General features: G+C 40.5%; 1 protein-coding gene across 1 annotated transcript in view; it reads right to left on the reverse strand.

The window, feature by feature from the left end:
• kcnh2b (potassium voltage-gated channel, subfamily H (eag-related), member 2b) overlaps positions 1-27,848 on the reverse strand; it is a 259,375-nt gene that overhangs the window by 196,291 nt on the left and 35,236 nt on the right. The gene's annotated exons all lie outside the window — the stretch shown is intronic.

The raw sequence follows: 27,848 nt of genomic DNA on the forward strand, positions 1-27,848 counted from the left end.
ACGCGTTTTTGGTCGGCTGCATTAACGAATGAGGGTGTAATGAAGTGTGTGTGTTCCGTGTATAAGCTTGAATAGATGCGGGTTCATGCTCGTGTGTGAACGTGGTTCTTGTACACTTTAGTATGCACACAGTGTTCCTCAAGTATGCCTGCGTGCATGTGTGTGATTATGTATGCTCCAGTCGGTATGAGGTGTGACACGGCTGACCCCTCACGTGGTCCAGCGGGCAGGAGGATCGATGGAGAGTCTCCCCTCTGCTCCCAGAAGCCTTCTGCTAGCAGAGCAAGAGCATGAGAGCCGGATTAGCCCACTGCTAGGACGTGCTCTCATCAGCTGGAAACTCAGGAGGGCAGGACACACACACACACGCACATACACACACACACAGTCACCAGTTCCATGAAAATTCAGTAGCCCATATGAAGAGTGAGTGCCTCTCCTTCCAGCCTCATGAATATATACTGAACATTACCTCAAATCTTGAAGAGCTTTTTTTTAAATCAAGAACAAACATGATCACCAATCCCTTTGCCCATAATGAATGTGTATATGTGTATTTCATATTTTAAGTTTGAAGTGCAAAAGTTAATTATTGATTAGCTAAAGGGCCTTGGGCTATTTTTGTGGCTGGGGGTTCAATAATAAGAATATTAAACTGCATATTTTAGAATATCAGAATACCATTCTTTAAAATGCTGGATACATACAGACACGGGGCTGGCCAGTGGCCAAACACAATGGACATGGATGAAATGTATGTATTCACACACAATCTGGCAATGAGGCACCTTCCAACAGGACTGTTTTTGTGCTTTACTACATAACCGCTGTGTCACAATCAGAAAATAACTTTTTACTTTTTCTGTTTCACTGCTTTGTTTGCTCTACTGCCGCTCCCTCTCGTCTTGAGGTCCGTCCACTATAGCTGTTCTGTCTCTCTCTGTCTCCCTAGTTGAGCTAGGCAGTAGATGCTAACTTTGAATAGTTATCACAAACAGCAACTGACAAATCCTGCATAGATTGCTCCTAAATTAAGGTTCACTAATAATAAAAAAGAATCATCTTCCCAGTCCAAGCTCAAATCTTCCAAGTGAACAGTTTGGTTACTCTTGTTTTCACTGTCAGACAACTTCTGCATGTGTGAGGAAGAGAGGGCTGTAACCTACTTCACTGCCTTGACTAACAGCTGAGTGGGAGTGTCCATTTTGAAAACCAGGAAGAGAACTTGGATGGACTCACACTTTGAGTAGCTGTTTCAATATTCTGTTGTCCAGAGATGTCCAGAGAATAAAATGTGCATTTAGGAAGCTACATTGTCATTTCTATGCACTATGTATTGAATGGTATGATTAACGTGTGACCCATTGTTCTCTGGGAAATCATTTTAGTGCTCATTGCCCTAAAAGCTATATGATAAAAATGTTTCTCCCTTCAAAAACGGACTAATTAAGCCAGCTCATACATAATTTGATTAGATAAGTAACCTCTGTTCTGTAACCAGATACTGAAAATGTTTTTCTTGTTATCTATGCCTTTCATACTCTAAACACTGCGGACAGGACAGACTTTTTCAAAGCAGTTAATCACATCAATCAAACTGTGCTGCTTCAGTATTAAAAACTACAGTGTATCAGCACAATGAAATGTTTGCTGCCTGTCTGACAACTGTTATTATCTTTGCCAGCATGCTCCTTAAGCTCCTGTTTGGCAGTGTGGAGCGGACACAGGGAGAGATAACACTAGCGAACAAACCCATTTTTTAGTACTGCAGTTAAAAAACTCCTTTGATGGGTCGTCAAGATCTGCTTCAGTACTGGCGACATGTTATGCTGCGAGGCAGACACAAATAAAGTGCTCTGATGTCTGACAACACTTCACTCTGCTGAGAATACATAATCAACCGTGGAGAGTTTGTCATAAAATGTCCTTTCAGTCAGGCGTGGATTTTATGACTACTTCTGGTATGTTTGCTTCACTAAAAGCAACTCGGATGGGACTGGCTCATTTCTTTTTACTCAGGGTCAAATTCCCTGGGTCCATACCAATAAGAATGGCAAGGGTTCACTTTTGTGGACATGTTTCCCCTGGGTTTCACTCACATTTTAATGCAGGAGGTAAAAATGTAACAGCATCTCACAGAAACCAGTGTGTTATAGAGCAAGTGGTCCAGAAGACACAACAGTCAGTCGGTCAGTTTTATTTCAGGTGCACAATCACGGTCCCGTGCATGGAGCATGGTCCCAATACACTTTACAATTAAGAAAATACATTGGATAAAACATAAGATATCCTCTATACATTGTAGTGGTGCATGGCAGCTGATGAGATTTACAGAGGCTTTAAAGTGGTTTAAAGGCACCACCCGATCCTTCAAAGTTTATTCGGACAGTAAAAACAACTGGCAATAGGTTTAGAGATCCGTAGCAACATCCATACAGGTGCAGCACAACACCAAAGCGACAGTTGTTACAGTACAGGCATGCTGCTCTGTCACTCCAGCACCTAGTTCAGTTGTTTGGGGAGGCAAGGCAGTAGCGGCTGCCACGGGGCACAGTGGACGGGGACAGAATTATCTGTCAAAGTGACAGTGTGTTCATTCCAAATGAGGTGTGTCAGATGATGTGTGTGAGACAGAATAAACATCATCACTCCACACTGGGGCTCAGTGACACGTAGCCACAGTGTATAATTTCTCCTACTAGAATGAAGATTCATGTGTGTGAGTGTGTGAGGGAGAGAGAGAGAGAGATGATAAATTCATATTTGATAAAATATTTCCATAATATTCCATTTTTAGATGGAGATAAAAAAGAAATCCCATGATGGAGCTAATGCCCTATGAATGAGATAACTTATTTCAATTAAACTATCTTTTGGTTATAAAAGAATTGTACTACATTAGATTAGATTTCTGTGGAAAGAAAACACCCATCTATTAAGCCTGAATCAAATCAGATTGGAAGACTGAGAATTGCAGGCTTTAAAGTTCAACAAGTTACTTTTAATTGCCAGTTTCCAATTTGCAAAATGGTCTTGTGGAGATTTGATATTGCATAATTCAGTTTGCAACTGAAATAAAAACAGAAAGAAATATTTGATAGTACATTATCTTCATTTAGGAAATTGACCACTACTTTAAAAAATATGACTTTGTAAACTTTGTATTTAAAATTAGTAAAAGCAAACAAGCCCATGATTACAAATAGCTGTCATAATAATGAGAACTTGTAATTGCATAATAATAAGTATTTTCATTAAAGAATATTTGCAATATTTCCAAAGGAATATTTGCAAGGAGGAGGAAGGAGACAGGAAGTAGTGTCATCAGAAAGAAAGAAAAGAACACATAAGATGAAATTGTATTTATAAAGGTTGTTTGTGTGTGTGTGTGTGTGTGTGTGTGTGTGTGTGTGTGTGTGTGTGTGTGTGTGTGTGCAGCAGCTACTGGACAGAAAGGTTTAATTACAGGGTCTGAGGTGCAGAGACAGTGTGTGTCTGAACACTACAGAGAGAGAAAGAGAGAGTGTTGACTAATTAACTGATATTACAGTTCCAGCTGGCTTTACCTTGCTGCACAGTAAAAACCCCCACCCCCTCACTGGTTCTCTCACACACACACACACACATACACACACACACACACACACAAACAATCCATTACTGTGACAGGTACTGTAGTAGGTGTGATGGTGATTGGAAGAGAGGGACACACAGCACTGAAACGTTATGGGACAGCACATGGAAAAAGAAAGAGAGGCAAGAGAGCGAGTTCAGACCAAATGATGTCAGGAAGGCAGCAGGAAGAGCCAAGAAAGGAACCAATTATTCATACACACACACACACACACACACACACACACACACACACACTTTTTAAATACACAAGGTAAAACAGCAACTTGTGACATCATCTGTAGTGTGTGTGTAGTGTGCACTCAATTTTACATCTACCTTGGCACTAAACATTTACTTTAAGTGATGATGATGATGATGATCTACTGGCTTCAGTAAAGTTCTTTGGTAAAACACTGTTTCTTAGGTCCAGATAATAAACCATGTGATTTCCTTATACTGTATACTACAACCTGTACATGTTTGCTTTCATCTTCTATCCAGCACACAGACCTGTGCCAACTGCTCCTGGCCGACTTTCCCTCTGTGGTTTTGACTGGCTCTAAAGACGATGGATCAGATAGCCTGTCCAGGTCCATTCATCATCCCGGAGTTGTGACACAGCTCGCACAGGGACACAGAGGGTAAGTATCAGTGCTAATGTTGTATTCAAAAGGTGGCTCACCATTGTTGTGCATTATCAGATATGAGATGCCAACCGATGAGCATTTATCAGACTGATAGTACAACATGTCAGCCGTCTATTTGAATTGTTAGCGAAGAACAAAACAAAGAAGGGCAAAAAGATAAATGTGACAATGACTCCACCTCCAAATCTCTTTCTGTTTATATGCCAGCTAATAGTCATTAAATGTCTATTATTTTTGTTACCATTCAAGGCAACAAGATGCGCCTGTGTGAGTCTGTAGACAAAGCAACGCTTTGAGATAAATGTTATAGTCAGTATATCAACATGCTAACAATGACATGTTTAGCAGCTATATTGTTAATTCCGCCAAGGAGGTTATGTTTCCCCTGTGCAAGGAGGATGTGTCTCGGCCCAGAATAGACCCCATTAACTAAAAGGGACAGATCCAGGAATGTTTTCTCACTTTCTTTAATATTGTGAGATCTTGATCTTGATTAGAAAAACCTGGAGTATTTAGATGGCTGGTATCTATGAGGGAGTACAATTTAATGCAGATCCAAATGAAAACCCAGATCAAGCTAATTTAAATATGTTTTATTTGATATCGCACTAGGCTTATTGAATTAAAGGGGACTGTTACCCAAAGATTCCACTGGATGCATGTCCGCTGCGTTCCGGCTCCGGTACAGTTTTGCTCCGTCATCTGTCGTCCGGCAACCCCCACCAGCTGCGTTGTGAGTCTGCCACGGCGCATCGCTGAACAGCTGGAGTTAGGAGACCGAGGAGTTCCCACAATGATTACATAATCACGTGCAACCACAGTTATACGTATGTGTTATAAACACAACAACACGAAGTGTTCCCAACCGAAAGATTAAAAGAAGAGCTTGTATTTGTCTCTTTTTTGAGGTTTTTGTGCTGTTTTTGGTGATTAAACAGTATTGGCCAAATGAACATTTAGACCTGATGATGGTGCTAGACAAAAAGTTATTGTAATTCATCCTGAGGGGGACATGAATGTCTGTACCACATTTCATGGCAATCAATTTAATGTTCTCAAGTCACTGAAAAACAACCAGCCTGTTGTCATATCTCTTAGTCTAGACCAAAGTGGTGGACTGACCGACGGACAGTTGATCAACCAACATTTTCCCTAGCACAGCTGAAAATGTAACATACTGCAAATTTGGTGTCAAAAAACGTAAAAATACTATTTAAGTTAATATATTAATATATTTTATATATATATATATATATATATATATATATATATATATATTAATGTGCAATATTGTTGATATTTATGGTGGAACATTAAGAGTTAAGAGGTTAAATTACTTGCTTACCCCTTGCCTCTTTTACTTCTCCATTTCCCATTCTATCTTTGTTTATTTTATAACCAATCAGGTGCCAAGACGCCTGATTAATGGATACTAGGGTTGAACTCTTAATGTTGAAGATGATTTAAAGGACCTGTCTCTGAGGCGACCATTATCTCCCACCCCCAGAACAGTGAGGTTGTCACGGTGACAGAAGTGGTCCTCAATTATGGGATGGGCGAGCAGAGGAGCCCAGAACAGTCCACAATCTTTCTTTCAGGTTTCTTTAACAATCTTTATCTTTTCTTATTGTTCATACAGTATATATATGTATGCACGTATGCAGAGTTTACAGAGGCAATTATCTAATCTGAAAAGTCACAATATCAGATCCATGTTTTTGTTTTTCTTCAAGGACTTTATGGCTAAAAAGATTGTCATAACTTCTGCAGCTGCACTTCATTCACTTAATATGAATTGACTGGGAATTTTATTTCAGCACTACAAAAAACTAAACCTAAATGTCAAGCATGAAGTCAATAACACAAAGCTTAGAGTTATTTCCTTTGCTTTTTCTTCTGGTCCTCTCGATGAAAAATAATTATCCCCTCTGCCAGGCAGGGCCGATATGATTAACCATGGAGACGGAGGCAAGGTGGGGAGGAAAGCAGAGTAGGAACAAAAGGGACAGCAAAGCAAAGAGAAGTGAGTGGGGCAACAAAAAGAGGCAAAAGCAGAGAAGGGATGTGAGAGAAGGACTAGAGGGGCTGGGTTTAAGTGAAGACAAGTGGAGAGGGGGCAGAGGATTAAAAATGGATGGGGAAAGACAGCCTTTTGTAACTGTGAGACACAGTGCAGTATGGTGGTGGTTTGGTTGGGAGCAATTAGAGGAAACCATAGCCAGCACCCTTAATAGGCTGGTTGGTGGAGGAGGATGAAAGGGGGAAGTTGAGAAATAACAGAGGGGAGAGGAGAGGAGAGGAGCGTTTCAGTCAGTATACCTCCTGCTTACAAGATGATGCATTTCAGAATCTCACAAGTCAGCTGGTAGTATTTCCCTCATCTCCTTCTGTCATTACCATAGACTTGTCTCAATCAACCTTATTGGATCAATTTCTTTCTTCAGTGCTCGTCACTTAACCCTCTAACCCTTACTGCATTTTGTTTGCTCATTTCTCTCTCACTCTGTTATCAATCCCTCTGCCTTCCTTGTTCTCAGCTCCATGAAGATTAGAGGATATCTTTGTTTCTCATCTCTCTCCTCTTGACATCTACAGGTTCCACAGGGGGAAGATAAGCCTTGAATCCTTTTAGCTTTTTCTAACTCTACTTTCTTTCTCCAGCACTGGAAGACAGCTCTTTGACAAGACTCCTGTTGCGTGACCACTTCCTGAGAGTACAGGAGTGCGATGGGGACTTGGAAGTAACCACAGCACTGACTATAAAAGACCAGGTCTCTGTTTAAACAATGTGAAGGTTTTGCTATATGTTATGTTGCATATAATTGTCCATATATATATATATATATATATATATAAAATCTCCACATAATTATGTTCTTACTGTGACTATTAAGCTCAATACTTGGTTGTTTCATATGTATGAATTTTGGTCCCTTAGATGCACATCTAAATTGCATCTAAAAATCTCTAAATTGTCAAAATTTACAAGAAAATCAATTAAATCAATTATCTACAACATTAAAAGACTTTGTTGAACTGGCTTCCACATTCCCTAGATCCCAATCCAATCGAGCATTAGTAGGGCATGCCAGAACAAGTTTGTTCCACTGAAGCCCCACCTTACAACTCTTAGGACTCAAGGGATCTTGAGTGTTATGACCAACGCCCTTGTGCCAGACACCACGGAACATCCCTGGAGGTCCTGTGTCCATACCTTGATGGTTCAGAGCCAAGTCCAATCTACATTGGATCCTGCATGGATCGGACTTGTTCCAGGACATCCCACGGATATTCGATCAGATTGGGATCTATGGAATTTGGAGGTGAAGTTGACGCCTTGAGCTCTTTGTCATGTTTCCAGAGTCATTCCTGAGGAGGTTTGCAATGTGCCAGGGAGAATTGTCCTGCTGGAGTGGCACTGCCATTTGGGACTTCTATTACCATGATGCGGTGTACTCTATCTATAAATGGTGTTTGGGTGGGTGGTGCACGTCAAGTGGCATCTACATGAATGCCAAAACTCAAGATGTCCCAGAAGAACATTGCATCGTAACGAGATGATCATGTTATTCACCTCACTTGTTAATCCTTTTAATGTTGTGGCTGATTTGTTGTGCATTTTATCTTTCAACTGCCTTTTTTAAGTCCTCAAAAATTGACCTTGTTTCTAGTGTCAGACAACACCAGAAAAAAGAAGAGGACAGTAATGCAATTAAGGAGATGGTGTCATTTGAGACAAGCTGACGTACTTTGTACAGTACCAACACAAAAGGCAGGCGTGGCCTTACACTGACAGAATAATGCATGGGGAAGGGGCATCAAGGTGTAACCTATAGCCAGCTAAGGTGGACTCTGACAAACAAATCAGCAATGCTTCTAGTTTGCTGTAACAGCAAAACAGCAGAAACGGAAATTATGTGATCAAATACAAAGGTGCTCCCAAATGATCACACACCGTATGAATTTAATGTTCTCTTCCCTCTTTTTATTCCTACACCAATATCAAGACCCAATATAAAGGACTACTTCCTGCACTTTATTTCCAATGGAAAAGGAAATGGTTCTGCATTCATGTTCCATCATTCACTTTGGAAAATATTTGTATAATTGTTTGTTACCGCAACTAATTGCGTTCAGCCTCTCATACACAAGAGTGTCCAACTACAAAGCTGCTGTTGTTTTGCAGCCAGAATCTTTTATATTTTTTTATGTCAGAACTCCCTCTCCCCCACAGGAATGATCTAGACCAGACTTTTCAAAACGGCAATTTCAGCTGCATCTGAACAAAACATAAACTCCAACTGGCTGTTTTATTTTTTATGATGTTCAAGAGCATTACATTTCAAGTCTCGATAGTTTGTTATAAAACTGATATCTATACCAAACTTAATTTGATTAGTAATAATAGTATCAGCAAAAATGCGCTCATCAATCTAGAAAAATGTCTATAGTTTTCAAAAATGGTTTGCCACGCATTACAGTACAGGTGTTGAGTATCTGAAACTCACAAGAGAATTTCAATCAAATATTCCTTCAAAGTCTAAGAGAAACCAAATTTTCATTGCTTACATTTGTTTACAAAACAATATATTCATGATATTTTACAACTACACATACTGTCTAACATGCTGTACAACATGTTGAAGAGTTAGCAGACTAGACATGAAAACACACTGAAATGTCAAAGCCATTTAAAGACTAATTTTATCTGTAAGAATTAAGAAAAGGTGAATTACTAAAATGCAAGAGTCAGAGCATGGCACGACGCATTAACGGATCTCGTTTCACACACAATTAGAACACTCTCTCCCCCCTTTCATGCTCCATGAAGTATACACACATGCAAACACACACACACGCACACACACACACACACCGTCATTGAAACACAGCCATATTTAAATACACACACACAGTTAGTCAGACAGACACTCGCATGCACGTGCACACACAGCACAGTGAATTCAACTCATGAGTGGTCAGGGATATTGAGTAATTGCCCTGCAGTCACCCAAGGTTCATGACAAGGTGAACAGATTCAGGTTATCTGCATGTCTGAAACCAGCTGGAATCATGCCTGTGTGTGTGTGTGTGTGTATACTATATATATGTGTGTACAGCAAAGGCATAGTTAGTGTAGAACTGGAACAAATAGTCAGTTAATCAATAAATTAATCAACTGAAGATTGATCAGCATCGGAAAGTGCCAAGTGTTCTCTGGTTTCAGCTTCTCAAATGAGAGGATAGTCTGCTACTTAAAGTATGTGAAGAGTATTTTCCTTTAACCTCCCCCTGCCAGCCTTAGATCATATCCCTCAGGATCCGTCTCTCTCAGTCTCCCTACTGACTTGATAAAGAAGACATATTAAGACTTCACTGCTGACCCTCCATTGATAAACTGAGACCTGAGAGCCAAGACAGAGTCTCTGTAATATGAACCATAAGATGTAGGGGCCATGGCTTAGCTACACCTGGCTGTCTGTGGTGAATAATGCATGTGAATGGGACCCCAGGCAACACAGTTCTCAAGTGTGGTCACTGCGCTGGGGCCACAGGCCTAGCAACGAGCTGTGATAGGGTTTCACATGGCATCAAGGGTTATCTGTTGATCAGTGGGTGAGCTGACCAGCACTAGGGTTTCACCTGGCGCCCTGGGGTTATCTCACTGACACGGAGTCAGGTTCAAGCATGACGGTGTGGAGTGTCCCCGGATTTAGGATAAGTGGTTTTGAATGCAGGTGGAATCCCCTCAGGAAATCAAAAGGGATGCCTCGAGTGCATAGATAACCATTTCTTTTTTGACCTCTCTATCACACTGTGGATCCTGTTTGCAGTGATGCAGCTGATGTGACTTGGGATGACAACTGAAATGTCTTTCTGTGGTGTAAGTGGCCTCTGTAATAGCAATTGTCCTGGTAATGATAATGCTACTGATCACAGTGATGATACATAATTCAGTGGTTCCCAAAGTTATCCAAAGACAATATGAATTATGATTTAATGGATACAAATCAATATAATCATGTGTACAGTTCATTGTATATTCATGAAATGAATGTCAGTTTGTTGTGGCATCAATACAAAAAAGTGTTGATATTTATGCTATCTCAAAAACTAGAACAACTTCTGTACAACAAAAATAAAATGTACAGTAGCTGTGTTTTCAGTTTTCGCCTCTGCTCAGTAGTCACGATTTTCCCTCCCTCCTCCTTTACATTACCCTCTGCTCTGTCCATCAACCACTCTTTCCATTCCCTGCCTCCTCCCTTTGAAGAGCACTACATTAAGTCCTAATAACACTGGAAAAGACATACTACCCAATAACTTGAGTCTGTGCAAGTGCCATTTATCCTTTCCCTGCATCTTAAGTGCTCAAATAAATATCACTGCAACAACATTAAACGTGATAGGCTGGATATTCAAAGCCTAAGCAATAGTGAAAGAAGTTGTCCCCATTTCATCATCGTCGACAGTTGTTTTTGTCATGGTTTTGTGCATTCAGAGGATCTCCCCAGCGCAATATTTGAAAGTGTTGTGTGGCAACCACACTGAGAGACTAACACTGTCAGTGTGAATCGACAAAGTTATGTCATACATGGCCATTTCAGTAGATGAAAATGAAATGGAGATACTAATGTACAAATAGAAGAAAATGCATGAGAACACCCACAGACACACAAACACACACATACCAAACTGGAAAGGCAATGAACCAACAAGATGCGGTAAACCCATATGTACAGGCATAGGCCTATGCACTTTCTCGCTCTCTGTCTCTCTCTCTCTCTCACACACACACACACACACACTGACAAAAGGACAAGTGCAAACACAATATTTCAGACACAAACACACACACACACACACACACACACACACACACACAGGTACACACACACAAACACAAATACTCAAGAATATATACAAAATTGAGTTTGCTGAAGCATAATAATGCCTTACGTGTTCAACATCATTAGTTTTGCTGGGTTATTAAACATCCTCCTCACAGACTTTCACAATAATATGTCAACACCATCAATCAACTCTGCAAACATAAGACTATGGCTTTCAGTGGGGTTCAGAGCAACACTGACTATAGAGAAAATAGACTATAGAGAACACATCATAGTACTAGTCAAGTAGAAATGGTTGCCATTAACCATAACAGCACCACTCATATGTTGTGAGAAAATAACTGACCATAAGAAATGACATAGGAAGCAGAGATGCTTAAAGAAACAGTTTAAGCATACATTCTTAAATGAAGTCTCTGTCTTTAAAGGGAAAACGTGAAAGCTTGATTATCAGTCATATTTAAACCTACCACTCTGTGCTAGTGTTGTATTTTCTGATTTCGATACCGTACCTTGGAAAAGCTATTGTCTGTCTTTTTATCAAAAGATAAATATAACAAGGCTTGTGTACTGTGTGTGAAGTACAACATCATTTATGGCATTTTACTTCTGACCCTAGACAGAAGAGTGGGAGGAGGCAGTGGTGTCCACTGGTCCTAATGGAATTTCAAAAATAAGAGGTAATCTATCTGAAAGGATGACTTTCATTTTTTATTACTTAAGAGCTCTAGCATTCACTGATAACGCTTAAACTGATGATACAGAAGCAGGTACATCTAAAACTGCACACAATTCCTGAGAACTTCAGAGGGAACAGAGTCGGTCCTCCATGGTCAGCATTAACTTTGAACTCACCAAACCTGGATGTTCAAAGGTCCCTTTGAAAATGTTTTTTTTTTTTTGGATGAAGGTTTTATTTTTATTCTGTAAGATAAAAAATTCATCATCACTGCACCTTCTCACAAGCTAAAAAAAAAGTACCTGTGATAACCCACGCCTCCTTTGGCTGCTGGGCTGGCTGCTAGTCTTTGTTTTGGTGAGCCCAGTGAATCCAGTAGAATAGGAGCACACCAAACCTGTTCTATAATAGAAAAACTCTGCTCCCTAAGCTCCACATACATTTTGTGTTTTTGTTTTTTTTCTCTTTATCATCTAACGCACCACTCACTACTCTTTTCATTCATGCATACATGCAAACACTACTGACTTACTTAATGTTGCATTCATAGCAACATATTCATAGCACTTTTTATCTTCTAATATTCTAAGTGCTATATAATAGGCAACTGGACTTGTTTCTTGAAGATGTTTCACCTTCAGTTCTGATTGTTCAGTAAGAACTGTAATAGCCTCTTGGATGAGAGGTGAAACATCTTCAAGAAACTGAAACAGTATGTCCTCTGGGTCTATAACAGGAGACAGGGGCTTCTTTTACTTGCCGCTACTTTTGCATTTTAATGTAGCTGAAGGCGGACGGCTGGGTCGATGCTGGATAGCAAGAACAATTGAAAAAGGGAAGAAATGGAAAAGAGGTCTTAACAGATTTTTCACAGTGTGTCAGAAAGTGCCTCAGTATTATTGTATTAAATTGTTTATCATTTCATTTTTCATTTCACAAATTGTCAGCTTGTTTTCATTTGTTACCAGGACATGTTTCTCTGACCAGCACAGCATAATGAATGAATAGGTCACCTACATACTGCCCTGTGTACTGCTATCCAAATGAGGGAATGCAAAAGTAATTGAGTGTGTGTGTGTGTCTGTTTGTTTGTTTGTTTGTTTGTTTGTGTGTGTGTGTGTGTGTGTGTGTGTGTGTGTGTGTGTGTGTGTGTGTGTGTGTGTGTGTGTGTGTGTGTGTGTGTGTGTGTGTGTGTGTGTGTGAGTGAGTGAGTGTGTGTGTGTGTGTGAGTGGGACAACGACACACTGTCTGACCAGGCTGGACCAAAACAAAGAGGGGGTGAGTGGCAGTGCACAGCTAATGTTACAGACTATTTCCTTGAGCTGTGCCACTTGGGAATGAGGGTCTGTGGTAATGCTAATTGAAATGAAACTAATATACCAGCAAATAAACCAGGCCCATAATACTAATGTACTGTATGCAGCAATAAACAACATTAGTGCTCTCCCAAAGTGAAACAACAAAGAGAGTAAATGTGTAATGCATGAGCATCAGCTATGAAGAATAATGGTGAGTGACAAATTAGAGCGGTGCAGATGAATGGTACTTTGATGAGTGCCTTCGATTTTACCCTCAGAGTGAAAGCCATAGGGAGGGGTGGTTAGTCAAACCCACACACTGCTGTGGTTCCCTGGCACCCTCTAAGCAGCAGAGGCTCCTACCATTGCTGGAAATGAACCACTAATGGATGACAAATAAAAGATATTGACAGTTTATCATTTGGAAAACAATGGTGAATATTTACAATACAATTCATATGGACATGCAAAATATTTACCCTTCTTTTTTAGAACATTTAAAGGATACTTTTTAGTCATTAGGTAATACAACTGTGGCTCAGGTATAGCTGTAGCCATGTAAATCTTTAGCAAATGCTAACAATGTTTACAAGCGGTTTGGATGGGAGCTGTTATCAATATATTAGGTTCTGTTCTGAATGTCTGTGCAATTTTAGTAAAAAAAGGTAATAAGCTACATTTGGCCTCTGCAGAAACGCTACGTTTCTTCAAAAGAGGGGCATATTTAGTACACTTCACACAAAAGAGATGAGGTCACTCAGCCTATTTGGGACTGAAAATATTGTTGTTACTTAAATCAAAACATAAGCAAAGCTAGCACTACTCTGATCTTTTCAACAGTTTCAGAGGGATGCAACACAGCATAGTATGATCAAAGTAGGTCTGAATACACAAAGACAAGCACATTCATCTACTTCCCCCATTTGTATGTATTTGCGTTACTGAATGTAACTATGGGAAAGACAATAGAAAATACAGGGAGTGAGTCAGAGGGGAATCCTTGGCCTCTGTTTTACATCAGCCAGTAGTTTGTCAGACAGACAGACAGACACACACACACACACACACACACACACACACAAACACACTCAAGGGGGTCTTAAATAACCAATGCCATAGGTATGCAGTAAAAATTGCGAGAAGAGCATTTGTTTAGCCACACAAATACACACCAAAGAGGAAACAAGTTGTCACAGAATCGACGTTTCTGGAGTATCTTCAGTGAAACATCTCTGCAACAGTTCAGTGGTGAAGGACTCACATCTGATTAAAACGTTCAATACTTTCCATATAGCTTCATATGCACATATAAGTGCAAAGTAACACACACGTCTATCTGCACATAAAAACAGTATTACGCACAAAAGGATGCACACTCTTCAAATTCTCATTATACACACCTGAGTGCAACCACAACACAAACCTTATAATTTATATATCCCATTCCAAATGGCCTCTTTTTAATATGACATATTACTCTGTTACCATTCTTATGCTGCCCGATGCCATTTCCTCTCTGCATTCAGCAGCATGGAGCAGTGATAGCAACCGAAAGAGCCAGGCCATTTGAGCGCTTGGACCACTGAGGAGAATGAATCACATCTGATGTGTATTAGGGCTCGCACTCCACAGCAGGGGTTGATTGACAGGTCCTGATGGACCGGTGCCATGTAGGCAAATGAAGTAATAAAGCTATAAGAATGGACCCGCTCTACCTATTCACCCTATTACTGTCTGTAACACGGCTCCGTCTATCACTCTTGATAAGATGAGTGCTGTGTTAGGTGAGCCCAGCTGGCACGATGACAGGACTGATATGCCTCCTCGGATTTTATAGAACAGTTACTAAAGCAAAGCCTAAAGCAGTGTATAAGAGGCAGTTACTGTATACACGAACACAACATAACCAGTAGTGTTCCGTGCCAGAAATCACTGACACAGCATTAAAACGATTAGTTGATTATTTCAGTCAATACACAGAAAAACTGAACAGCTTTTTCTACGTTAATCAGCTGCAAGCCAGTCAGAATTAAGTATTAGGGGACATGTGGACCACCTTTGCTCAGAGATCCTTCTGGCCTTCAAGAATAACTCTGTTAAACAAATATTTATGATGTGATGGTTGTGTCACTTGTCTTTGGCTGACAATTGCAGCAGACACAAAATGAATTTCTGAAAGTGAAATTAAAGAAACTGAGTATGTTCCATGGGCACAATATCGCACAGAAATGCTGTACATCAGCAAACAATGCCATGGCAAATTGAGCAGGGTTGAGTGTTGTTACATCTCATATTATGTCATTGTACTCTTGCTGTTTTAATCTGATATCAGAAAGGTCTCTGCATCCATGTCAACAGGCAACAAATGTGAGTACTGAGATATATAGTACAGGACATCTGTACTCACCACATGTACAGTAAGATACATACTCATAGTAAAATGCTGTAGAACAGGCTTCTACTGTAGCCCTGGATATGGACCAACAAGCAAGATGGACAAGTGCTGCATAGGTTAACAAGACCATAATGGAAGGAGACAGACTGACTGCAGCCATTAACACTGTAACAAAACATCCATATATCACCCTATCTGTCATTTATGCTGTCTGGCTGGCTGTCGGTCTCACATCAGACAAATTTCTGGTCTGTGTGTAGGTGTGTGACTCAAAGAAACTCAGTGAGTGATCTGATGTGTACCATTATAAATTATTATTTTATGTCTAAACATATTTCACCTTCACTGTAAACCACCCCTACCACCTCTATCGTAACAACTGCTGCATTGCTTTGTTGTTGTTTGATGTTCAGTGATTAGAACATGTGTCAACCATTACAGCTACAATCTGCCAATTTACTTGTTTTTCTCATGTATAAAAATCAAGTGACTGAACAGTATCCCAGCTGGCTGCAATAAAGACATAAAACCAATGTCACCGGGTTCTCTCATGTTGGTTCAAATCCACATCAAAAGTGAGCACCCTAATTTTCAAGAACATTACCATGAAGTAGGATATCCAGGAACACCCAAAATATTGCTGTCGCAACTGACTATTCGAGTGTGAGCCTGTTTGTTGGGGACATGATTAGATAAATCTATTTAAGATTAAGATACATGTAAGGTTTGGTCACCTATCTCAACCAAAAACTGTGCCGACAATCAGTCCATACAATCAATACAAATCTAATAGTAAGGCGAGTACAAATATGATCATACAGAAGTTCATTTGAAATAACCTGTCAGCTCAAGATATTAAAAATTGATTCCGAACTAAAGTCGACTTTATTGGCAAACTTCTCAACAAACTACTGTGTTTGTATTCTCAGGGGAAATATTAGACTGCTGCTGAAAAATTCTTTTCATAACAGAAATGTTCAAATCAGGCACATGTTGTTTGTGTGCTTGTCTGTATGTGTGTGTGAGAGAGAGATTACAATGAGGCGTTCACGTGGACAAGTGGACAGGATACCCCTATTCATATTTCAGTCGAGGTTCCCTCATGCTATACACAATTTCCACTGAGACTTTCCACAACAGTCTCTCTCTCTCTATCTCTCTCTGACGCACACACACACACACACACGTGCATGCATGCACGCACGCATGCACACACACACACACAGTACTGAACTTTGAGAGGGAGAGACAGGGAGAAACATTTACATAATGTATACATGCAAATTCAGATTAGCATGGTGTGGCAAGAAGACACTCAGAATAATAAAAGTACAAGAAGAGCTTCTTTGAACCTCCGTACTGATACTTCTCTGTCATATGACTGCATATACAGCAGCATCCTGTAGTCTGGAAATGTTTCGACAAAACCTGGACAGAAAGACAGTAGAAGAGGCAGAGGAGCGAGAGAAAGAGAGTGATGAAAGATAGACAATGGCAGGCAGAGAGAAAGGAGAGAAAGGTAGACATACTGCAGTGTGGCAGAAAAACATGTTGAGGGGTTGGAATGGTAGCCCACAGAAAATTCCCGGTTCAGTATGTGCCTCGTTTTCAGGGTCGAAAAAAATAAAAAAAATTTTCTTTAATCTGCATTCTCCTCCCGTTTGCTGTCTGTGGTAGCATTTTCAAAATCCCTATCTCATCACCAAACAACAACAACAACTTCTGAACCAAGCAACCTACTTGCTGAAAATGGCAAGTTACCCAAACCTGATCACTAATGGTACGAATACGAACAAGCTAGTAGTTGTTACCTTTTCTTTTGCAGGGATTAAGCCAATTTTAAGGCCAGGGCTTGCCTCCCCAGGTGCTAATGTTCCACCAGCCACAACAAGTGTGACTGGTTTAAGAAAAACAAACAAGCCAGAAAATGTTTTTTCCCCTTTATACCATAAAAATAATGCGTGCAACCAGACTTTTCTCTACTGCTGTGACACAATGATGTAGCGAGAGTTCTGGCTATGTGACACTAGTATTCTCTGGAGTATGGTCACTTATCTAAAGCAATAAACACTCCTATTGTGTTTGTCTGAATCTGCAGTCAGTCACTGGATTTCAGTTGAACAATGACAAAAAAACAGTTTAAAGCTGCCGTGTTATTTTCTTATTAAAGTAAGTGTTACATAGCTCTATACTCCAACAGTGATCACTGTTATAGAGTGTCTGGTCAGTAACAAATGCCTCTCCTCCCCCACACATTCAGTAAAAGAGAAAAGACATTGCCCACTTTATCCAATCAGGACAGAGAATACCTGAAGGAGGTGGTCCTGTCCACTCTGTTAATTCCCACAAGCATACACACACACACACACACACACACACACACACACACACACACACTGATTGGCAAAAAAACCCTACAAATGTATCTGCTGTACAAATGCATGACTGAAGGTCTTCATGTGTTCAAAATCTTTGTACTAGAACCTGAGATGATATAGGATCAATGCATTAGTTAAAATATTTCTTAACAACACATTTCCTCTAGGTTCTGAATAAATGTTGAACTGGTGCAGAGACAGAAAACAATTCAAAGTGACTTCTTTCCATTTGTAAGATGTCAACACAGTTTGCTAATTTAGAGCAGGAGCACCAATGACCATTTGCATGCTGATGGAGGGTTGCAGAAAACCCAGAGTGAGCGAGGATGAGGGCATAACTCAGAGTAACAAAGAGGAGACAGAGGTAGAGGCTCTGGGGTAATGGACTAAACCTGTCCACATATTTTAAGATTACCAAAGGAAATGAATATTGAGCTTGCACACGCACACAAAGAGACACCTCTGAGGTTTGTTCAAGCCAAGCCTCATTCATATGAGCACATTAGCTTCGCTGCATCCACCTAGTGATGTAAATGTTATTTTAAAGCTTTAAAGGTTCTGTTTGTCAGTGTCTCTACATGTATGTGATAATATTTCAAATTCTACGGCTGAAAAAAAAAAGTCTCACTAATATAATTGATGTTGGGTGAGAGACACATGTATATTCATATGTGGCTATAAAAAGAAATGTGCAGTGTGGAATATAAGAGCAGATTACACCTGCATCCATACTATGAAGTGTAGCAGTGTCCCGCTTCACATGCAAGCATCATATTAGACTGAAGAACGTAGCAAATGCTTGAGAAAAAAATGATGATTTAACTTTCAATTCAACTTGTCCCCTCATCATCTACACAAGTAAGGGCCACATATAGAAGGAAAACAAAATATGATGTGTAGGGCACAATGGTTGGATATTGTTTAGGCACATTTACTGTAAACAAGATGCAACAAGCAAAGACTAAAAGAGGCTAAGAATCTCTTGGCATATATATGAGCTTGACATTTAACACCAAATCAGGTCAGCTTGGCCAGATTTCTCATACCACAGATTTGGTTTGAGTCAAACTTGAGTGAAAAACTAGTTATGAAAACACAGTGATCAGGAAGTCTTTGCCGTTACTAGTGACTTGGCATACCAAAACCAATAAACTACATCATTAAAGGGCTTGGGTTTAGGATCTGAGTGATAATCTACCCAGTCACAGTGTGTGTACAAAAGGCCCAACTGGTGACCAGGACATCATTGAATTTATTACCTGCTAGAAGTTGACCAATAGTGATTTTTAAAGGGCAACAGAATAACGATAGTTTGGAGCAGAAAAAGCCAGTAGCCAGTGGACATAACTTCGTATTTGCTCTCTACGTGGATTTTCATGCTGCTTCATGTTCGAGCTGACTGACTAACTTGTCTGGAAGGACGGTCCCATGGTAAAATTGTTTCCACGTACCCCGGATACTACAACCTCAAAGTGGACTCGCCTACCTCACCAGAGCTAAGACTGTTAGGTTGCTTATGTCCATTATAAACGTTGGCCTCATACCTCTGCCAGTTTAAAAGATGCGCACTGAAACAGTAACAAACAAGAGTAACCAGTGTTACACTAGCAAAACAGAGACAGTGTGCTTTTAAAAGAGCAGCAGTCACCTTCAGTCTAATGCAGTAACAAGACCATACTGTGACCAACAACCTCATCATGCACAACATTTATGAATAGAGTTGTTAAACTTTCATATAAATATAAATGATCTCAGGTACACATTGACATTGCTTTGACTTTGTGTATGGAGCATCTGTGCAAAATGGTTATACAGGGTGTCCCAGTGAGACTGGGGGAGGCTGCGCAGCCTTTAGCCAATGTCAGAGCCAAATTCTGCCGATGATAGTTTGTAAATTGTCCTATCAGCCTCTATTACCTGCAACTTCAAACTGAGTAACAGATTTTTATTGGCTGATTTTCCTCATAACAACATTATCAGTATATTTGAATAAGCCATTTCCCAGGCAAAGATTAAACGGACTTCTTAAATTGACTTAATAGTTTCTCAGCCTCAACTGAATGCTTTCACTGCTGTGCACTTAGCATGATGTTAAATATTGTTTCACTCCAAGAAAAAAACACACACACGCAGCATTACTTCACATTATCCAGAGCTAGTGTGATTGTAGATGCCTACATTGATTTGGATGATGCGATGGTTCTACTGCGTCTTTGTCCCTACTGTGTGTATGAGTGTGTTTGCAGTCTGGTACAGCACATTGGGTGACTAATGAGGCGGACACACAATGCAGCGCTATCACACTTCAACATGTCATGATTCATTATTTAAGTGTCATCAAAAAATTAGGGGGTATGCACACACAGATACACACATAACCACACTGTCAGCTTAGCACACAGACCCCAAGGGTTACGCAGACAGAGTACAATTGGAGCGATGTGTAATGTGATCCTGATGCTCCTCAATTTGGTGCTATGTGATCTAACTCAGAGTGTTACTTAACACATACTTCCCAGTCCCAGTGAACTTGTACTGAAGGTTTAATATTACATGAAGAGTGTTTTAGGGTTCAGTTCATGTACTAGTGACACTGTTGGTCTGAATAGATTTTTCTACTAGTCACCTGTACCCTCTCTCTCTCTCTCTCTCTCCCTACCATCCCCCCTCTCTATCCTGTTACACCATGTACCAAAGTGCAAGTTTACGTCATTATCGTGTCCATTTGTGCTGAAACAAACAAAAAGCTCTCCATCTCTGTTTTGAAAATGGATGCCTGTCCTTTCAGATCAAAAAACCTAATGTAACTTGTTGTTGTGTGGGCGACAGCTGACAGCATTAGTCGTGTTTGTGTATTTGTACGTGCTATGTGCTCTTTGCTAGAGGTGGGATGATCCACAGCAGTCAGCGGTGTAGAGTGCTAACCTCTCCAGAGAGGCTGCAGGTCTCTAAGTGCTTTGCTTAGCTACTGCTGCTAGGCAATCAAGAGTCCCCACAGTCACACAGGACAGCCTGCTCCTCTGAGTTCACTGCATTATCACAGCACAATGCTGTTGGGACACTCATATTGCCTGATAGACACCTGCTAGTCCTCAAAATCCACAGCACACTGCTTATGTCTGCAAATGGTGATGGTGGGGAACAGTTTTCAAGACTTTCCCTCAGTATTTAGAGGTTTTATTGCAGAAAACTGCTGGTCAGTTGTGTACTGCAGTAGATCACCTGTAACCAGGTGGTCTATAATTTAATTCAGGTCAAAAATTATGACACAAACTCCAAAAAAACATTAACACTCTTGAGAGTAGTAAGTGTAAAAACCCTTCATTAAAGCCAACAGTGACATTGTCATGTCATTCTTAAAACCCTATACTGTAGCTTCAAAACATATTAACGTTAAACTATTGTGCAGGATTTACTCTGTGTTCAAAGCCAATAACCAGTGCCAAGGCAGGAGGTTTTGTGACATTCATAAAGCGCAGCTGTTGAGGAAATTAAGACTAGACATGTACCACATGCAGACACACACCAACATGAGTGCTACCCAATGAGGGAGGCGGCAGATTTTCATAAAGCTGAGAAAAAGAACATTGCATTGTTGACACAGCTGCCTCCTCCCCTTGGAATAGATATAATTTGTCTCAGCCATTACAGCTACGATAAAGAGGTACAGGAGTACAGGAAGATTGTGTGACCTGTGATTTAAGAGCATGATAACAAATGTGGAAGACAAAAAAAGGGAGCTCTGATACAGTAGCTTCAGGGGATTCTCATGTAAGCAATGCCTGAGCTAATGTCATTGTAATCAAATTGTTATCTCCTTCAAAGGAAGTTGAAATTTTCTTCCTGTGGATCTTTACAACTAACTGCTCCCTCTTCAACCTAGGAAACAACAGTTCAGACTGTTATCTAGTGTGTGGTCCAATGAGAGGTCCTTGCTTGGGGCATTCGGAGGTTCAGTAACAGATGGCACATGAACATGGGAAATGAGAAGGGGTGTTCATAGTGCACCTGGCTCCCTTGACTAAAAAAGGCAGAACTGCTCATTGATGTGCGTGAGATTGGCCTGACCAGTGGACAGTCTCACGTTAAGTTATCCTTCAAATGTAGGAATTAATCCACCCAGGGAACAACTCTAGTTTTAATCCAGTGCATTGGTCAAGAACATGAGATTTAATCTAATATACAGTGCATGTTTTTGACAGCGGGGGAAACCAAAACACCCGGAAAGAGCCCCGGGTAACATGCAATCTGTGCACATAAAGCTGCTGTGAGGTGACTAACAGTGCTAACCACTGAGCCACCGTGCTGCCAATATATCCTTAATGTGGCATATCAGTATCTGTTTCTATGATATTTTACACATACTTGTGTTCACTTAAATGGAGTGTTAAAGAAGAGCCAAAGTGAGTACACTCATTTGTATGAAACGATGTGTTGGACGAGTTCAATTTTAATCACTTTTTCCACATTTGTAAGCATGGTGTGTTTCACCATGCGGTCTAGCTAAACACTAGATACTTAAAACATCAGTCACATTAATGAAACTGAAAAGAAAGTAAAAATAAAAATAAAAGGGCTGTAAAACAAAATACCACACATTGTCAATAATAAATGAGTACATGAAGTTGGCCATCTTAAACTCAGTGTAAGTATTCACACCTGACATGCTTAACTCTGTTGTGCAATGTACAGAAATTAATATTTTACTTTGATGCATACTGTAGTTTGAGAAGATTGCATTATCCTGAACCGATAACACAGAAAACGTCTGTATTCAAAGGATTCTGTCACCTGTCAAAACTCTGCAGTTACAGAGAGAAGCTGTCAAACAGCCTCTTGAAAGAGGATTTACTCTTGCTCCAGCAGCTCAACAGTGACAACAGTGACATCCTTGAATTGATCTATCTCATGATGGCTGTGTTCAGAGCTCCTTTATACAGACAACATGTATTAGAACTCACTCCGTCACAAGATTACAGGCTGATGGCAAGCAAGGTTCTCTTTTCCCTGATGGAAGGGCAGAGAGAGACAGAAAGACAAAGGTCGTGAGAAAGTTGAAGACACTGAGTGTCAATGAAACAGGAGAGGAAAAGCGTGAGATTGTGAGGCTTAGCAACTGGAGCCCAGAGGAAAAAAAGGAGAGAGACAAACAGTGAGACAAGTTAGAGAGGCTGATAAGAGAAAGATAAGAAACAAGGAGGTGAGAGAGTGAGTTTGAGTGAGAAAGACTGAGCTTCAGATAGAGACGGTCACAGTGTCTAATCGTACAGTTAGAGGAATATCTATCCAGTTAAACATTTATTCACTCCCTCTGCTGATCTACTTTGTTTCTCGCTCTCAAACAGAACAAAAACACCTATGCTTTTATTTTCACTTTGAACCTCTCGCTAGTCAGCACCATATTCCCTGTGAACCAAAGGCCAAAGTAAAACCACAGAGTTGTGACATTCAGTCAGCAAGGGGACTCAAAGCCATATAGGTAATACCCAACAGTGGCAGTAGCCCATTCTGTACGAAAGCCTATACAGTATATGCTCAGTGTATGTGTGCATGTTTCTTATCACAGTTTACCTGGAGAGCATGATTGATTAAGCTGGTGAGCAATCGGAGTCGGCCAATTGAGCGCGAGAGCGAGAAAGGAGATTCATCATCGTGAAAGCTCATGCCTGAGCTTGGCACTAGATAAATGGGCTCAGATGAAGCCTGTGTGTGTGTGTGTGTGTGTGTGTGTGTGTGTGTGTGTGTGTGTGTGTGTGTGCAATGTGTTCATGCATGTGTGTGCAGTCTCTGTATGCATGTATGTATGGTTCATGGTTACGCAGTGTTACTAAGTAAAACACACACACCTGCACACTTTTCAAAATCAGAGGCTATGCTTTCTTTTCCTCCTCTGCCTTTGCAAGAGGAGGGACGAGTGAGAGACGGGAGGAAGGAGGCAAAGGGGACAAGAGGAGGTGGCATAGTGTTTCCTCCCTGTGTGCATTATGGATGAGGCGTGTCGACTGTGTTCGATCTGTGGCTCTATGATGGCTTGAAGGTGGCCTGCTGGGGTTACCTAAGACTCTGTGTTTGTGTCTTTGTGAGCTTGAGTGTATGCGACCATGATAGAGAGAGAGGAGTCACCAGGGTCACACACACAAATAGATATCAAACACCTTGCCTGAGCACAATTTTGTAATCATTTACTATCTTTAATTGGGAACAAATCAAAAGGGATTTTACTTACAACAGAAATCTTTGGCTCAGCACAAAGGCGGACAAGTTTTGATGTCCAGTGGAAAAAAAGAGTAGAAAGAGAAGGTAGGTGCCAGAGGGTTTAATTTAAAGATATTATCTTCAGTAACTGTTCCAAATAATTTACTGTTACTCTTAAGTTACAATATATCCCTATTACATGCACTAGACTTTAATATAAACCTAGAAACAGTGTCCTCCACAAAAAGGAGATGTGTCCTGTGGAAGAGTGCAACAGACATTTTTCCATCCAGTCATAAGAGTGTCCCTTAGTTACTGTGACAACATGATGAGGGCCTCTCTACAAACTCCATGGCAACATGATAAACACAACTCCCCATTTATAGAGATACATATGCCTGGTGTGTGGGTGCACTGCATGTGTGTGGGTGTATGTGTGTGCGTGTGTTTGTGTGCGTGTGCGTGTTTGTGCACGAGTGTATGTGATATGTATATAGTCTTGTGCACCGTCAGCCGAGCTCAGTCATATTGCCACAGTGGATAACAGCTTTTAACACTCCTCAATCCTCTAGCACTCAGTACCCCCTTACAGCGAGCAGGCAAAAGATACAATACTGTTGGGTTTTCTGTTGTCAACTAGTGTGGCTAAAAGACTGAGAATGCAAGCCTCCACTAAAAACGCTAAATTATTCTCTCTCTTGCCGTAACACACACTAATCACTTTCCTTGTCTCAATGCTGTGAGCGTAAAACAATTTGGAATCAACCTTCTATCTCAGTTTCATAGTTACAGCTGAAGGCCACGGCTGTTAGCGTTCAGCTCTGGAGCTGGTAGTGCTCCAAACTTTGGGGTAACATTTCCTGAACTTACCAGACTGTTCTACTTTGTTTTTTTGTAAAAGTGTCAAGATTCATTCCTACATTATTGTCACATTAATATTGAGATATATGGTCAAAAATATTTGCTTAATCCTAACATTTATGAAGGGCTTTGAGGATATATCAAAATATTGAGGGTTAAAGGACCCTCGAATAAGGAACACAGTCACTCCATTTTGTTATACCATGCCATACCCTGTGGACGGCAGTTGATTGGATCCAAGAGAACTATGATGCCATTACAAAATGACTATTGATGCATATTGAATACATCTTCACTTCAACTTTTTTATTTCTAAACATTATTTATTTATTTATTTATTTATCTATTTAGAACTGTGTGACTACTTGCTTCTTTTACATCTTAGCTTATTTGTAATGATCCATAGTTAAAATAAACAAAGCATTTTGATCTGGTCTTACTTAATTGTTACAGATAATCAGACTGTCAAGAATTACGTTTTAAATGTCCAGTTATTGACTTTCTGCAACGCAACATAACTGTTCAAGAGCGAACTGTGATGCTTCTAGATTTTTCCCCACCCCTACAGTACATTTGTTTTGTGAAGCCCTGCAGCACATTAATACCATTTTTTCAGTGGATTCACACATGGATGCTGCCAAGTATAATCACTGGAGCAACTGTGAATATAAATCCCACTCAGAATCCACTACACACATCCCTGGGCAAACAGAGCAGATGCTCAAAGCTGGCAACAGGAATGATCCCATCAGCTTGTCTACAGTACAAGTAAATCAAGCTCATAACTTTGTCATGGGAAGATGCAAGGAAAATGTGATGGCAGAAAGCCGATAGGTAGTGTTGTTTGCCTCTGCTAAGCTCTCTAGCAAAGAACTTGACTATCATGTGCTCCAAGGGAACTTTTCTGACATGTGAAACTATAGATTTACTGTTAACTGATGGAAACACTAAGCATGCTCAGTTGACTCTTGATGGCTTTGGGCAGAGCTAAGCTGCTACATTAAGTATAGCCTCACTAAAACCTGTTGGCAGATGTAATCAGCTGACTCTGCCTATTGCAGATATATCAGTATCCATGCATCTAATGTAATTTTGGGCAATAAAGTTTGTTGTTAAGACGAAAAATAGTCTGCATCCATTATGTAAATAATCTTTTCACATGTGCTTGATAACCATATTTGAGGGATCTTTGCATGTGTGTTTATGTATATAATCTGTGTAAATAAGAATTGCGTCTGATATGCAGTATCAATATCAGATTTTTTTTTTTACTTCCCAGTATTGGTATCGGCATCGGCCCATAAGGTTCAGTATTGGTTGGACTCTAACATTAAAGGATAACTACCGTTTTTTACAACCTGGACCTTATTTCTAGCAAAATATATGATCATTTACTCACCCAGATATCTTTGGTGTCATTTGAAGTCGTTCGGACGAAATTAGATCCAGTGTAGCGCCGATATATCCATATAATGCGAGTGACGGGGCATCGACACACAGCCTCTATATAACGCATTATCTGCCACGAAACTAGTTCATTTCACCAATATTTTGTTACGATTACGCTCGTGCTATTCCCCTCTGAGTCCGGGCTCGTCCGTTATCAACATCCGGGGTCAAACTAGCAGTAGCAGCTACAGGTAAACAAGCCGGCTGTCACGGGTGCGCACGCAGCTCAGAGACGACATCTTCCAGGTCAGAGGTAGTAGGGCAACCTACAGACCCCGGATGTTGAGAATAGACGAGCCCGGACTCAGAGGGGAATAGCACTAGCGTATCGTAACAAAATATTGGTGAAATGAAATAGTTTCGTGGCAGATAATGCTCATAAAGGCTGTGCTTTGGTGCCCCGTCACTCGCATTATATGGATATATCGGCGCTACACTGGATCTAATTTCGTCCGAACGAAGCCAAATGACACCAAAGTTATCTGGGTGAGTAAATGATCATATATTTTGCTAGAATTAAGGTCCAGGTTGTAAAAAACGGTAGTTATCCTTTAAGTATGCTGATTTATCACACAAACAAAAGGGCCAAAGATTCTTTCCATATTTATTGAATGTATGCAAAATTGGTTGCTTTGCTGTGTCGGGCTCATCGACCCCTCATTGACCTCTTGTTATAGTTCTTTTTTATGAATATTTAATCAGCTTTGTTTGTGTCTTTGAGTAAGCTCATTACACAAATCATTTCCTTTCTAAAACTGCAAACAACAAAGCTATTTTTGTTGATATGCTAATTTCTAGTTTTTCTAGAATAGAAGGCATTTTCAAGCCGCTGCACTGTGTATGCCAACAGCAGCTTTACAGCTGACAGCCCACACTGGCACAAGACACTTGCAGGCATTAGATGTTGCCTCCAAATCCTTTAACTATGTGTTGTTAGCATGGTAGACTCTTGTTAACATAGCAAGTTGGACAGAAATGACAACACCTCTGTAATTCTATATACAGGGTTGTAGCTGTTTAAGAGGTACTTTATATACAGTAACAGACTGTTGGTGTGTGTGTCCATGTCTCCAGTATAAACTGTGGAAAGTAAAATGTGCGGAGGGGAGGGGTTGAATTGGCAAGGCACTCCTCAGAAGTATCAGGAGACAGCTGGTGCCATCTCACTGTTTCTCACTCTCTCTTTTACTTGCTTTCTCTCACCACCAACAATGCTTTCAGATTACGTGAAAAATACGCTTTCTGGCAGTCGCTGTTCCTCTCTCTCACTCTGTTTCTCCCACCTCTCACCCACTGGTTTTTCCTCATTTTTCAGAGCTGTGCTGTTTTCCTGCCTCTTAGTCATCTTGCCCCCTTTTCCCCCCCGTTCTCCCTGTCCCTCTCCTTCTCTCTCTCATGTCAGTCCACAGGTGGAAAAATGTTGGGCTGATGCTTTAGCCACAGCCCAGGAAGTTGCTGACTTTATTACCATGGCAG

Source organism: Pagrus pagrus (assembly GCF_965226575.1).
Source record: "Pagrus pagrus genome assembly, chromosome: 20".
NCBI lineage: Eukaryota > Metazoa > Chordata > Actinopteri > Spariformes > Sparidae > Pagrus > Pagrus pagrus.